Raw genomic sequence first — 14,310 nt, forward strand, 5'->3', positions numbered from 1 at the left:
TGTGTTTCTTGAGCCTCGGCATCTCCCAGCATGAGGAAATTTAGAGGGAGATGCCATATTATGGTTTGTTTGTGTTTGTGTATGTATGTGTGCTCTGGAGGGTAGGACTCGAACCAACAGCTTCAAGTTACAAGAAAGGAGATTCCAGGTAAACATCAGGAAATACTTTCTTAGGGTAAGAGCTGTTGGACAGTGGAACAGTCCCCCTCCGGAGGTTGAGCAATCTCCTTCCTTGGAGGATTTTAAGCAGAGGTGGGATGGCCAGCTGTCATGCATGATTTAGTTGAGATTTCTGCATTGCAGAGGGTTAGACTAGATGGCCCTGGGGGAATCCCTTCCAGCTGTACGATGCTATGATTCTAAGTCGCATGGAAACCTTCGGGTGTTGACAGAATATGCACACCTGGCAGACTTAAACATATAGAATCAGAGAACAAGAAGAACATATGTTTGAAGAAGATGGAAAACGTTTATGGAATATATGGGAAATGATTGTGTACAGCTGAAAACGCTGGCAGCACTGAGATACAGTAAATTCAACAGTGTAAACAAGTTTGGATGGATGCAATAAGAGAATACTGAATGGTATGGTTTTTGTAAAAAGCGCAGGGATTTATGACCTGTAAAACGAAGCACGGAAAGAGAAGAAGGGAAGTCACTGATATCTTAAGGATGTGGAATGAGCATTTTAAACTGCAACAGAAAACGTAATAGAAATTATATACGAAAAGAAGAAGAAACCTTCGGGTGACAAGGACTATGAAGTCCAATGAATGAATGAATGAATGATGCAAACTTCCCCTGCGCCCGCCTCAGCCGCTGGGCGGCGCTTCCCACCGGTTCGCCTTTGACGCCGAGGCGCGGGGTCCGGGCGTCTCCGCAGCGCCCACCCCTCCTGCCGGCCGAGAGGCGTGGCCGCCCTGGCCGCCGGCTGCTTCGGCAGCGGCTTCCCTTTGGCTGGCGGGAGAAGCCGGGACGACCTCTCTCTTCTCTCTCTCTCTCTTTCGCCGGAGGGAGGGTTTCTCCGCCAGGCGCAGAGGGCGCGCGTGCCGCGGAGAGAACGAGAGGAACCGAGCGCCTGGAGCTGCTCCCGTCGGATCAAGAGGGGGGAAGGTACGCCAAGAGGCGCCCGTGGAACTCCCCGCGGAGCTGCTTTGGGGGGGGGGGTACCCTCCTGCCCGCCCCCTCGGGCGCTGCTGCTGCTGGATCGCGCGCCTCCAGGTGCCCCGCCGCTTCGGGGGCGCGCGGGGTGGGTGGGCGCGCGGAGCTGAGTTTGGAAGGGGATTGGAAAGGGGAGGGGGGCCTTTGGAAAGGGACTTGGGTAGGGTGCTGGTCCAGTGCTGCTGGGCCAGGGGCTTTTGGAGAGGCAGTGCGACCCCCCCATCCACCGACCCCCCCCGCTCTAGGTGGCGAAGGGCTGGCTTGGGGAGGGACTGGCTTGGAGATCAAAAGGGCGCATTTCCCCCCGACGTGAGGGCAGGAGAGGGGGCAGCTCGTGTTGCTTAAGGGAGGCTGAGAGGGAAGGGGAGAGAGGCGGCTTGGGAAGGGGCGAGGGGGGATGGATGAATTAAGGGAGCTCGAGTGGTCTGGCTGAGGATGGGAAGGACCCTTAAAAAAAAAAAAGCCCATCCTGTGGGTCTCGAAGATGGGGGTTAAGGGGAAAAAATGGGGAATTGGGGTTTGGAGACTGAAGGTGGGAATAGGGTGGTGAGGGGAGGTCCTTTGGGGAGGGGGGGTCGCAGGAGATTAGGGAAAGGCTTGTTTGGGGTTTGTGTGATGACGGTGAGATTTGGGAACACGGGCTTTCGAGGGATTGGGTATGGAGGCAGCGTTAGGATAGGGAGGCTACTTTGGCTCCGTCGGGGGATGAGCAGAGGAACCAGGATTTGTTGAGTTGCTGTATGTGTGGCTGCTGGTCTGTGATCCGGATCTGCGCTTCTTTGGGACCGGGCACCTGGGAAGTAGGTCTAAATGGAATTCGACTAGGTCATTACACACCCACTTTTAGCCTTTCGCCTCCCTCCCCCTTCTTGAGTTTGATTTCGAAAGGAACTCTTGGAAACATGTTGCCAGGGCGCAGCGTTTCCTAGGAGCAGAGGGGGACTTAAAGTTTAAAGCCACGCGTTTGGTTTTCTCCGGTGAAGTTGGATCCCCTCTTGTGAATTTGGATCCCCTCTTGTGAAATCGGTTCTCTCCTCCTGCATCTCTTCTCTTCCCTGCCTGGTCTTTGTTTAGTCTCAAGGACTGGATGCGAGAGAGAGCTCCTTTCTGTCCTTCATGTATGTGTGGCGCCTGCAGAGGGATTGAAACCAGATTCTGTGACTGCAGATTTCAGTGTGTTTAAGCCCTGGAGCCACTAGGGTGCCCATGTAACTCTTTGTCTTTAGAGACCTTTTGTCCCAAGCTTTGGACATCTGTGCCTTGTGGAGGCAGGGCGGGGGACTGTTCCTTTTGTTTAAGAATCCAGAGGTAGAAATTTTTAGCTGCAACAAGTTCTCTGCCTAGCAGCAAAGCTGCAGGATGGCATTGGGTAGAGGCAAGCTGCTGCTCTGCCTCTCTTCTTGCGTTTACTACAATTGTCACCTTATTTATGAACAGAGGCTTTGTGCCTTAAAACAGCTGTAGAGGAAACAGAAAATCAACAAGTGAAGCTTTTTTCTGCCATAGAGATGCAGTGGTGATAGGAAAAAACCCGAACTTTTTTCAACGTATATTGCAGCTGTTCAAGCTTTCAGTTATTTAGGAAAGCAAATAAAGAAGGAAAAACAATTCTTGTTGCATTTCTGGCTTTATTTATACCCCCCTCCCCTTTTCGTAAAGGAGAGAAGTTGCCATTCAGAGTAAATTTCTTTGCATGGTCCATTATCAGAGTTATAACTATGTTCCTAACTCGAGAAAAGGTGGCTCATGCTTAAGGGAGTGCCTGAGTGGGAAAATCATATGGAAATAATTGCTGAGTTCATCAGTTGCACAATAGGTGACATTGTCCTGGAGTACTTTTTCCAAAGGATTTTTCTCTACCTCTCATACTAGTGTTGAAATCATCAAGGCAGGCTTGCAAATAAGCCCACAGAGGTTACTAGCCTATCAGCCTGTATACCTGTGTGCATTTGGAATTTGTCACACACTGGAGCATGAATTGGGAGGTGGGGGAGAAGAACCAACCACCTTCTAGTTGATGAACTCTTCCAGGAGTGGGGAAGCGGTGGCCCGCTAGATGATGCTGGATTCTCGTATCAGCCTCATCCAGCATGACCAATGGCCAGGGATGATTATGGGAGTTGTACAACACCATCTGGACAGTGACAGGTTGTCCTCCAATATAGGCTGTCTAGATAGTGGTTATTCAGAAGTTATCCTGGCCCCCGGTTGGGTGCTCAAAGTACTCTGCTTTGGGACACCATCATCCTGTGAACATATGTGAACATAGCTCAGTTGGTTAGAGCATGGTGCTGATAATGCCAAGGTTGCAGGTTCGATCCTCATATAGGACACCTGCATATTCCTGAATTGCAGGCGGTTGGACTAGATTGATATGCAGAGCGGGGCAATGAGGAATCTATAGTAACATTAGCAAAATGGCAGCTCCGACGACTGATGGGCAGTAGGGCTGGGCGATATCTGGTTTTCAACATTGTGATATATCACCAGCTAATCATTGTAATATATTGATATATCACAGTGTCTGAACTAAGTATGGAGCTATGTAGAGGCATTGGCTGGCTTCATGGGTATTCCCGCATTGTGATTTTCGTGTAGCGCACACACATAGTGATTCGCAATATATTGCCAGGTCAAAAATTATGAAACCGACATCACAATATGGACTTCAAACTAGTTTTGGATGATACATTGCTATATCACCCAGCCCTAGGGGACTTGCCTGTCATAGTTGACTTGTTGGAGTGAGGGGGAGACAGTAACCAGCTGATGAGCAGAGACTTGAATCCTCTTTCCAGGAGTTTGCTTCAGCAGCGCGTTCCCCACAGGGAACAAGCTGATGAAGTATCACCAAACAGGACTGAACGCCATTTATCAGCTGATGAGTGGAGACTTCAGTTCTGCTCTCTGGAACCAGTTGAGCATGGTTTAACCCACCCCCTCATCAGCTGAGGGGGCTAAACGCCAGTTCCCAGCCAAACTGAGCAGGATTATACTATACCCCTTTCTTATCAACGGATGAGAAGGGGGCTAAATTCTGCTTCTTTGGGGAACTGGTGGAGGTGACGCCATTCATCTATTGGAGTGGTATTAGCTGATTGGTGGGCATGGGTTGGGGAAAATGGTTTGCTGGGCCAAATTGGTCCCCCCTGGCTGGTGGGCCAAAGGTTCTTCATTATAGGGGACGTGGGTGGCACTGTGGTCTAAACCACTGAGCCTCTTGGGCTTGCTGATCAGAAGGTCGGCAGTTCGAATCTGCTCAGTCGGGTGAGCTTCTGCCAACCTAGCAGTTCAAAAGCATACCAATGCAAGTAGATAAATAGGTACTGCTGTGGCAGGAAGGTAAACAGCGTTTCCATGTGCTCTGGCCTCCGTCATTGTGTTCTGTTGCGCCCGAAGCAGTTTAGTCATGCTGGCTGCATGACCCGGAAAGCTGTCTGTGGACAAACACTGGCTCCTTTGGTTTAAAAGCGAGATGAGTGCTGTGCCCCATAGTCACCTTTGACTGGACTCAACTGTCCAGGGGTCGTTTACCTTTTACCTTTACTCCCAGTATATAGGAACAGCTGTAAAAGCTGATGACATGACTGCTCTGGTGGCATTCATTGGGGCTTTGATAGCTGCTCCAATATATGCAGAAAGCTTCGCAGCCAGCCCACTTTGCTTTAGAGTGCTTCACTTTGGAAGAGGTCTTAAGCATCTTGCTTTGGTTTGGGATTTGGGGTTTGCCCAAACTGGATCCACAACCCAGTAGCTGTTCAGTTTAAAAACTGGTGTTGGTCTTGCAAGCACTAGGGGGTTGACTTTTAACAGATGGTCTGAACGGGCTAGGCTGAAATCATTGTCAGTGATGGGTGTCATTTCACTATTGAAAAGCAAATGGGATGAGTAATTGCCTTGCAGCTGTATTTATAGAAAAAGGGTTGTGAATTTTCAAGAAAACAGGAACTTTTGGTATCTAAGCCATAAGGGAAGATGTGAAATGTAAATGATATTCTAGAGAAGATCAATTATTAAAAGTGCTTAGATTAACTCAAGTGTGTCATCTCCAGGCACAATTTGACTCCATCTGTCATGAATGTCTTGTCTGCAAGCTTATATTGAAGCCTGGTGTTTAAGGATGTGCTTCAATATTTTAAAGTTGGGGACCAGAGCTAATGTTTTAAAATATGTAGAATTCATTTCTGTATTCGCAAGCACTTTATTGATGAATGAGCTGAAATGTATTTTATCAGTGAAAATAAGGGGCTAAGAAATATAACAGTTTGAACTGAGATGTGCACCATATTTCCTTTGCCTTCTCAAATTACCCTCGTGGATGCAGTGTTTTACTAAATGTTATTGATTATGTGCTCTGGGATGCTGGCTCCAGTGTCCCATTAAAGCCCTGTCTTTGATTTGGAAAGTCCTTGAATTAAATTGGCATACACAACATGAGGGTAGCATACCTACAGAGCTTTCAGTAAGCACTAAAGCTGCTTGACAGTGAAAGCCATAACAATTATGGCATAAATCAATGGCTGTTCTTTAATAATTCAGAAATAATTACATTAAAAAACACACACAAATGCAACAATATGTGGCTGGCCACCAGTATTATCTAATTTTCTTCTTGCTAGAGTTTTGATCCATTTCCAAGAAAGTTGCTCAGCTTACAAGTTCCTCAAAAGACATGGAGGTGGAACGTGTAAATTCCTTCAGTTTTAGAAGTGAGTTGATGCATGCATCTCCATCCTTTGTATTTAACACTAGTAATTAAAGGTAAAGGTACCCCTGCCCGTACGGGCCAGTCTTGCCAGACTCTAGGGTTGTGCGCCCATCTCACTCTAGAGGCCGGGGGCCAGCGCTGTCCGGAGACACTTCCGGGTCACGTGGCCAGCGTGACATCGCTGCTCTGGTGAGCCAGAGCCGCACACGGAAACGCTGTTTACATTCCCGCTAGTAAGCGGTCCCTATTTATCTACTTGCACCCGGGGGTGCTTTCGAACTGCTAGGTTGGCAGGCGCTGGGACCGAGCAGCGGGAGCGCACCCCGCAGCGGGGATTCGAACCGCCGACCTTTCGATCGGCAAGCCCTAGGCGCTGAGGCTTTTACCCACAGCGCCACCCGCGTCCCTAACACTAGTAATTACTCTGCAACATTTTATGTTTCTGCAAAATGCAATAGTGAGCTACTCATCTGACCCCCCCCCCCCAAATCATTTAGTCATTTACTTCAGCCATTTGGGCATGTATGCTAATTTTAATTCTTACTCCACAAGCATCTAAGTCATGACGCACCCTGATATTCCTTCTCTCGGCTTATTTTATTTGTTAATGTTTTGGGAATGTTGGGAGGATCCTGGGAACCACACTTTGGCCTAGGTGACTTTCATGCCCCCTACCACCCTTGCTTAGCAATTCTAGGATCACTGCCTTCTGAAACTATGTAGAAATAGTTTTTTCTTGTTCCCACAAAATTGCAAAGTCAGGCAGGTGAACTGTTTGAGTCATGACCCTTTCCCTCCATATGCCAGACTACCATTGTCTGTGAATCTAACAAGGCTCTAGGTGACCAGCCCTCCATTATGTGAATCATTGCTTTGTCAAATCCTGTTTCAAAGGAGAGGTTTTTCCCATATTGGTCTCTGTTGGTCTGGCACATCTGCATAGTAGGGCAGTTAATAAGCTGATGCTCACAGAAAACTTCCTGGGCAGCATACTTTTAGTCCCAATGTGGGGTATCCTCTGGGTAAGTACTTAATTCAATCTGGAGGTCTGTTCTTAACCTGAAACTGTTCTTAACCTGAAGCACCACTTTAGTTAATGGGGCCTCCTGTTGCTGCTGCGCCGCCGCTGCACGATTTCTGTTCTCATCCTGAAGCAAAGTTCTATACTTGACCTCATTCTATGCCAATAATATTAATAATTTCAGTGCTATATGTTAGTCTTTGACAAAAGAAACAACTACAGTGGTACCTTGGGTTAAGTACTTAATTCATTCCGGAGGTCTGTTCTTAACCTGAAACTGTTCTTAACCTGAAGCACCACTTTAGCTAATGGGGCCTCCTGTGCCGCCGGAGCACGCTTTCTGTTCTCATCCTGAAGCAAAGTTCTTAACCCGAGGTACTATTTCTGGGTTAGCGGAGTCTGTAACCTGAAGCGTCTGTAACCTGAAGCGTATGTAACCCGAGGTACCACTGTACATTAGTGGTTCTAACAATATGTATGTTGCTATGGCTGTTTTGTTAACATTAATTGCTGTACACGCAACCCCCCCATTTACGCGGGGGTTACGTTCCAAGGCACCGTGTGTTTAGTGAAATTGCATACATTTGAAATACCATTGGGAAAGTCCCTGTTTCATCCCTGCTCCTTTTTGTGATGTTTTCCGGTCACTTTCGGGTTTGGAGCAGTGTGTGTGTGCGCGTAGTCATGCACATATGGAACACATGTAAATTGGGGGTTGGGTTTGCCTGTATGTGAAAATTTGACTTACTACCCTTATCTTACTCTTCCTAAAATTTCTCAGTGCAACTGAAATAACTTCCCTGGAAAAAAGGGAGGTATTTATTTTAGGAGTTTTTGTGTTACATAAGTGGTGCAAAGGAGACTTGAACACTTCAATGGAATGTGCAGAGCATTGTTGTTTCATGCATTCCTTAGCCAGAATTGTTTCTCTTCAGTTCTGTATAGAAACTCCCCCCCCTCCCACTTGTAGTGCTAAGTTTCTTTTGGCAATTGTAGGAGTCCTCATATATTACCATGCAGGAATCATGTGGGATTGGAGATAACCCTGTGCTTGTATGATTCTTTTTGAAATATAATACATGAAGAATAAGGTAAAGGTAAAGGTACCCCTGCCTGTACGGGCCAGTCTTGACAGACTCTAGGGTTGTGCGCCCATCTCACTGAAGAGGCCGGGGGCCAGCGCTGTCCGGAGACACTTCCGGGTCACGTGGCCAGCGTGACATCGCTGCTCTAGCGAGCCAGAGCCGCACACGGAAACGCTGTTTACCTTCCCGCTAGTAAGCGGTCCCTATTTATCAACTTGCACCCGAAGGTGCTTTCGAACTGCTAGGTTGGCAGGCGCTGGGACCGAACAACGGGAGCGCACACCGCCGCGGGGATTTGAACCGCCAACCTTTCGATCGGCAAGCCCTAGGCGCTGAGGCTTTTACCCACAGTACCACCCACGTCCCACATGAAGAATACAGAGCTGTAAAAGAAAGAAAGACATGCCCCAGAATCTCAAAGCAGAGTATTGAATAGTGACCTTAAACAAGCTGCATTTCCCTTTGTCATTGGTTGCATCAATTGTGCTTTTGCAAATTTACCTGATGCCGACCGGCTCATGACACAGTTCCAGTGTGGTTTTATGTTATCCATCTCAAGGTCTCACCCTCAGATCATAGGCTTTAAGCAGTAACAGTGTGAAAACAATTCATATTTTGGCGACATTTATTGCTTAGGGAGAGGGATCAGGCATGAGCTTAATGTACTGTGGTTAAATTGCATTAGAGTCATTAAACTGAAATTGCATCGGAGTCATCTAAATGAAACGCTTATCACAAAGGAAACCATTTCTAGGTAGACAAATTCTAGCTGTGCATTTTTTGTCTTATGTTGGATTTCCAGGGTGGGGGGTTCTTGGGTTTTTTGCAGTGTACAGTGGTACCTCGGGTTAAGTACTTAATTCGTTCCGGAGGTCCGTACTTAACCTGAAACTGTTCTTAACCTGAAGCGCCACTTTAGCTAATGTGGCCTCCTGCTGCCGCCGCACTGCTGGAGCACAATTTCTGTTCCCATCCTGAAGCAAAGTTCTTAACCTGAAGACTATTTCTGGGTTAGCGGAGTGTGTAACCTGAAGCGTATGTAACCTGAAGCGTATGTATCCCGAGGTACCACTGTACTTCACATCTCTCTTCAGTGCTGTGACGAACTAATCAAGGTCTCAGTAACTGGGCAGAGGGTATAATGGAATAGGCAGTCCTTAAAGTTTCCAAAACCCAGGTTGTTCTGGTCCATGTAAATTAATCATAGAATTGGAGAGTTGGAAGGGACACTGAGGATCATCTAGTCCAACCCTCTGCAATGCAGGAATATTCAGCTGTCCCATAGGGGGATCGAACCTGCAACCTTGGCATTATCAGCACCATGCTCTAACCAACTGAGCTTGAACTTGGCCCGATAACACCAGTGCTTAAAGGTTGTACTGACTGCCCATATGTTATGTGCTGCCGGTTGTCTGTTCCCATCAACTGGAGCTGGAGCTGGAGCTCCAGACCAAGTGCAAGGGTAGCCTCTCATAGAGTGCACTGCAGTAATCAAGTCTTGAAGTTACCAATGCATTAATTACTATGGCCAGGCTATTCCTGCCTAAGAAGAGCCATAGCTTGCGCACTAGCCATAGTTGGTAGAAGGCACTCCTAGCCACTGAGGCTTTTTGACGAGTGTTAGAAATGCAGATACATAAGCTAGGTGCCAAATGGCTCCATAGCGATGCTGGTGGCGCTGTGGTCTAAACAACTGAGCCTCTTGGGCTTGCTAATCAGAAGGTCGGTGGTTCGAATCCCTGCGACGGGGTGAGCTCCCATTGTTTGGTCCCAGCTCCTGCCAACCTAGCAGTTCTCTTCTCATGAGGTGGCCAAAGTATTGGAGCCTCAGCTTCAGGATCTGTCCTTCCAGTGAGCACTCAGGGCTGATTTCCTTAAGAATGGAGAGGTTTGATCTTCTTGCAGTCCATGGGACTCTCAAGAGTCTCCTCCAGCACCATAATTCAAAAGCATCAATTCTTCGGCAATCAGCCTTCTTTATGGTCCAGCTCTCACTTCCATACATCACTACGGGGAAAACCATAGCTTTAACTATACGGACCTTTGTTGGCAAGGTGATGTCTCTGCTTTTTAAGGTGCTGTCTAGGTTTGTCATTGCTTTTCTCCCAAGAAGCAGGCGTCTTTTAATTTCGTGACTGCTGTCACCATCTGCAGTGATCATGGAACCCAAGAAAGTAAAATCTCTCACTGCCTCAATTTCTTCCCCTTCTATTTGTCAGGAGGTGATGTAACCAGTGGCCATCTTAGTTTTTTTATGTTGAGCATCCCTGATAACCACGCTGTAGCCAATGGTATTAAATTCCACCAACAGCTTGAGAAGCAGAGATGTATTTTCCCTCTTCTGATCTCAGTAATGCGACAGCTTTGAAGCATTATGAAAACTTGCAAACTGGACAGCCAGAAAAAAGTATGCATAACTGCAGCGAAACCTATGTTACCTAGATTTTCAGATAATTGGAAGCAATCATTGGTAGGAAAACTTTAGTCTAAATCCCCCAAGTTCAGGGTTAGCTAGGATCTGAATCGAGATGCCTCATTTACTTGGAGATAAGAATAACACGCAGCAGAAATAAGTAATTAAGAAATAGGCATTTGAGACATGACTCAAGTAATTACGTTTCCCGCTAGAGATTTGCAAAAGGCTGGAAGAATATAGGAAAGTGTGGAGGGTCTGTTTTCAACAAGGTCCTCTGAGATCATCACGTTTCTGAGCATCAAGGGGAAAGAATCTCCTTATATCCCTTTCAAATATCATATTTCTTCAACAGCAGTAAGTAATAGCGCCAGAGTTTTTAGGTTTTTTTTGCTTAAGAATATGAATGACAAAACTGGAAGTTGTAAACCGGAATTTAATCCACAGGATGTCTCCCTTCTTTTGAAGATTATTTTTTTTTTAATCACACTTTGATGGGTATCACACTTTCATGTTTGTCTTATCTAGCCAGTTTATTACCCTAATTTGAAACTGATATGTATAAAAAAACTCGACGAGTAGTTGAGACTTCTGAAATATTAGGTGGAAAAATGAATGCTTTCCTTCTAAGTTGTCTAGGTACAGTCAGGTTTTTTTTAAACACACACACACACACACACACTACATTTGAAGTCATAGGAGTTCAGCAATTCCTTTGATTTGAGTCCTTTCTGAATTTGCAGTTCCGATGAATAGCTCCGTAATCGTACTTTGGTATGGTCAAGTCACATGACTGTTTTGTTATGGAGAGATGGAAGTCGCCCTTGTTGCATGGAAGGATCTCTCCCACGATGACTGAGGACCAGTTGCTGTGCTCCCACCATCACATAACGTCTCCGCCTGCAACATCTCTGTGTTGACCATGGACATTGCACAGGGGAAGCCTATGCTTGTAGTGCAAAACGTGTGCTGGAACTGGGCACAAAATACAGTGGTACCTCTAGTTACGAACTTAATTCGTTCTGGAGGTCCGTTCTTAACCCGAAACTGTTCTTAACTAGAGACATGATTTTGCTAATGGAGCCTCTTGCTGCCGCTGCGCTGCCGGCACACGATTTCCGTTCTCATCCTGGGGCAAAGTTCTCAACTCGAGGTAACTCTTCCAGGTTAGCGGAGTTTGTAACCTGAAGCGTTTGTAACCTGAGGCGTTTGTAACTCGAGGTACCACTGTACTGTGGAAGGCTATGTGCTCTGAGCTCAATGTGCCTAGGCTTCTGCTACACACATATTGGCACTCAGTGTGTAGACAGTGGGGATGGGGCCAGCACAACCTCTCCTATTCACAGAGACACCTTCATGTGATTAACATGTTAAGTGGAGCTATGGGTGATGGAACCTTCTCCTGAATGGGCTACCTTCCCAGGCTGACGAGCCCCACTTCCTTCTACAGCACATGCAGAAACTGCTCTCTAGACCTACTCATCCACTTAATCGCCTGTCTTCACATGCAGCGGACCTCTGATCCTAATCTTCCACTGCCTTGCAGGATATCTTCAGGAGAAGAAAAGGCCAAGGAGTAAACCCTACATAAATCCAGAGTGTGTAGGGTTGCATGGCATCTTGTATGCCTCCTTCCAGCAACTCCTGGACCCAAGCTGGTGCCAAACGTATTGCTCTGCTTTCCTTTGGACCACATCAATGAGGCTGACTGGTGGGAGGTGGATCTTGTCATCTGGGCAGCCCAGGGCCTCCATACACACTGCCCAGGCTTGTGCCCCAGGGTGGTCACTTTGGTGCTGCTAATGTCTTCACCCCCGGAGGCACACTCCATTGTCTCTTGAGACAGATGGATGCCAAAAAGGTGATTGAACAAGTGAAGGGAGCTCAACGTTCCCTTGGGATATCAGTCATGCCATGTGTCTGTTGGCAAGATCACTGCAGTCTTGGGAATAAAAGCTGTTGGGAATAAAAGCTGTTGTAAGGTTGCTATGGCTCTTGACTCATCAAAATCCATCCTGATTATTCTCTGCTCCACCATAGTGAAGCCAACTTCCTCTTACCCCCACTAAAGGTAAAAAGGTAAAGGACCCCTGGACGGTTAAGTCCAGTCAAAGGCAACTATGGAGTTGGGGTGCTCATCTCACTTTCAGGCCGAGGGAGCTGGTGTTTGTCCACAGACAGCTTTCTGGGCCATGTGGCCAGCATGACTAAACCCCTTCTGGCGCAACGGAACACTGTGACAGAAACGAGAACACACTGAAACGCTGTTTACCTTCCTGCCGCAGTGGTACCAATTTATCTACTTGCACTGGTGTGCTTTCGAACTATTTTGGCAGGAGCTGGGACAGAGCAACGGGAGCTCACTCCATTGTGGAGATTCGAACCACCAGCCTTCTGATTGGCAAGCCCAAGAGGCTCAGTGGTTTAGACCACAACGCCATCTGCATCTGACAGTAGAACTGGCCAGAAGGCAATATTGCACCTACCAGCTCTGTATTTCTTAGGTGGCAAGAGACATCCAAAGGTTTTCACTTGGCCCCATGACTTGCCTGTCTAAGGACCAGTTTTCTCTCCCCATCCCTTTACCTCCTGCTCACATGTCTGCATAAACAGCAGCTTGCTCAGTGCTTGCTGTCCCATGGAATAGTTTTAAGATTAGTGGTAGACAGGAAATCTCTTAGCTGTTTGGCTGAAGTTAAGAGCATATAGAATTGCCGGCTCAACTGATAGTAGCAGGAAGCTTCTGATGTGATTTGTAACAGGTATGCTGCTTTTGCTTCCTTAGGCAATTATCCAGCCTTATTTGCATGGCACGATGCCATTAATTGTGCTAGCGTTGCTTGCTTTGATTCCCCCTGGCGTGTTATTCTCTGCCTTTGCTCTGGATAGAGCAACTGTTTTCTAACTCTGGGTCTGAGCATCTATCCTGTTTTCTTGGCTTGGGTGAGGTTAATCTGACCCCTTTCTTTAAAAAAACAAAAACAAAAAACCTTTCACCTTCTTATTTGGCCCTGATGACGAAGACTGGTGGAAGTCAGATGGACAAAAGAATTTTGTAATTTCCACAGTTATTTAACATTGCAGTGATAAAAGTATCAAGTGATTTGAAGTGGAGCAGTTTGAAGCGTGACCTAGTTTGTTCCTAGTAGTGTGCATGTTTAATTGACATTTTTCTTGTAAACACATGCAAGAGATGGACCAGTGTGGCTTTTTATTTCTTTTTTTCAAAAGTTAATGTCTAATGAAGGGGAATTTTGCAGAGTGTTCTTGGAAGGTGTATCAGCTGATATATTAATCTGTGTATAGTTAGTATATAATATATAGTATATAGTGTATATAGTTATGTATATACTATAGTTATACACTATAGTTATATACAGTACAGGAGAACCAGCAGTATATATTGGTTAGAAAGTCAGACTGGGAGTAATTCAAATCCTCCCTCAGTCTCTATTTCTTCCTAAGTTTCCTCACAGAGTTGATATGAGAAGAATAGGATAGGGGAATCTTCTATGCCACCCCAAACTGAGTTCATTGGAGGAAGGCGGAGAGAGACAGAGAAGCAGTACAGTGGTACCTCGGTTTAAGTACTTAATTCGTTCCAGAGGTCTGTACTTAACCTGAAACTGTTCTTAACCTGAAGCACCACTTTAGTTAATGGGGCCTCCTGCTGTCTGTTCTTATCCTGAAGCAAAGTTCTTAACCTGAAGCACTATTTCTGGGTTAGCGGAGTCTGTAACCTGAAGCGTATGTAACCTGAAGCGTATGTAACCCGAGGTACCACTGTATAGTATTTTGTGTTTCTGCCTGCCTGTCCACCTTCTCCTGAATTGCTTTGAGGATCTGCGTAGGATATATCGGGCTGAGGGGCTGGCTTTGTCCTCTTTGTGACTTGTAGGGAGCAGGTGGTGCTGTGGTTTAA

General features: G+C 46.5%; 1 protein-coding gene across 4 annotated transcripts in view; it reads left to right on the forward strand.

Moving 5' to 3' along the window:
- The first annotated feature begins 912 nt into the window (after positions 1–912).
- MYO1B (myosin IB) overlaps positions 913–14,310 on the forward strand; it is a 137,365-nt gene continuing 123,967 nt past the window's right edge. For 3 of the 4 annotated variants that reach the window (XM_077917358.1, XM_077917364.1, XM_077917370.1), the window contains exon 1: positions 913–1,113. The gene's annotated coding sequence lies outside the window, so the exon portion shown is untranslated. Of the gene's footprint in view, positions 1,114–1,198; positions 1,222–14,310 lie in introns of those variants that run through there. The other variant, XM_077917361.1, reaches the window with a different exon arrangement.

Source organism: Podarcis muralis, chromosome 1 (genome assembly GCF_964188315.1).
Source record: "Podarcis muralis chromosome 1, rPodMur119.hap1.1, whole genome shotgun sequence".
Lineage (NCBI taxonomy): Eukaryota > Metazoa > Chordata > Lepidosauria > Squamata > Lacertidae > Podarcis > Podarcis muralis.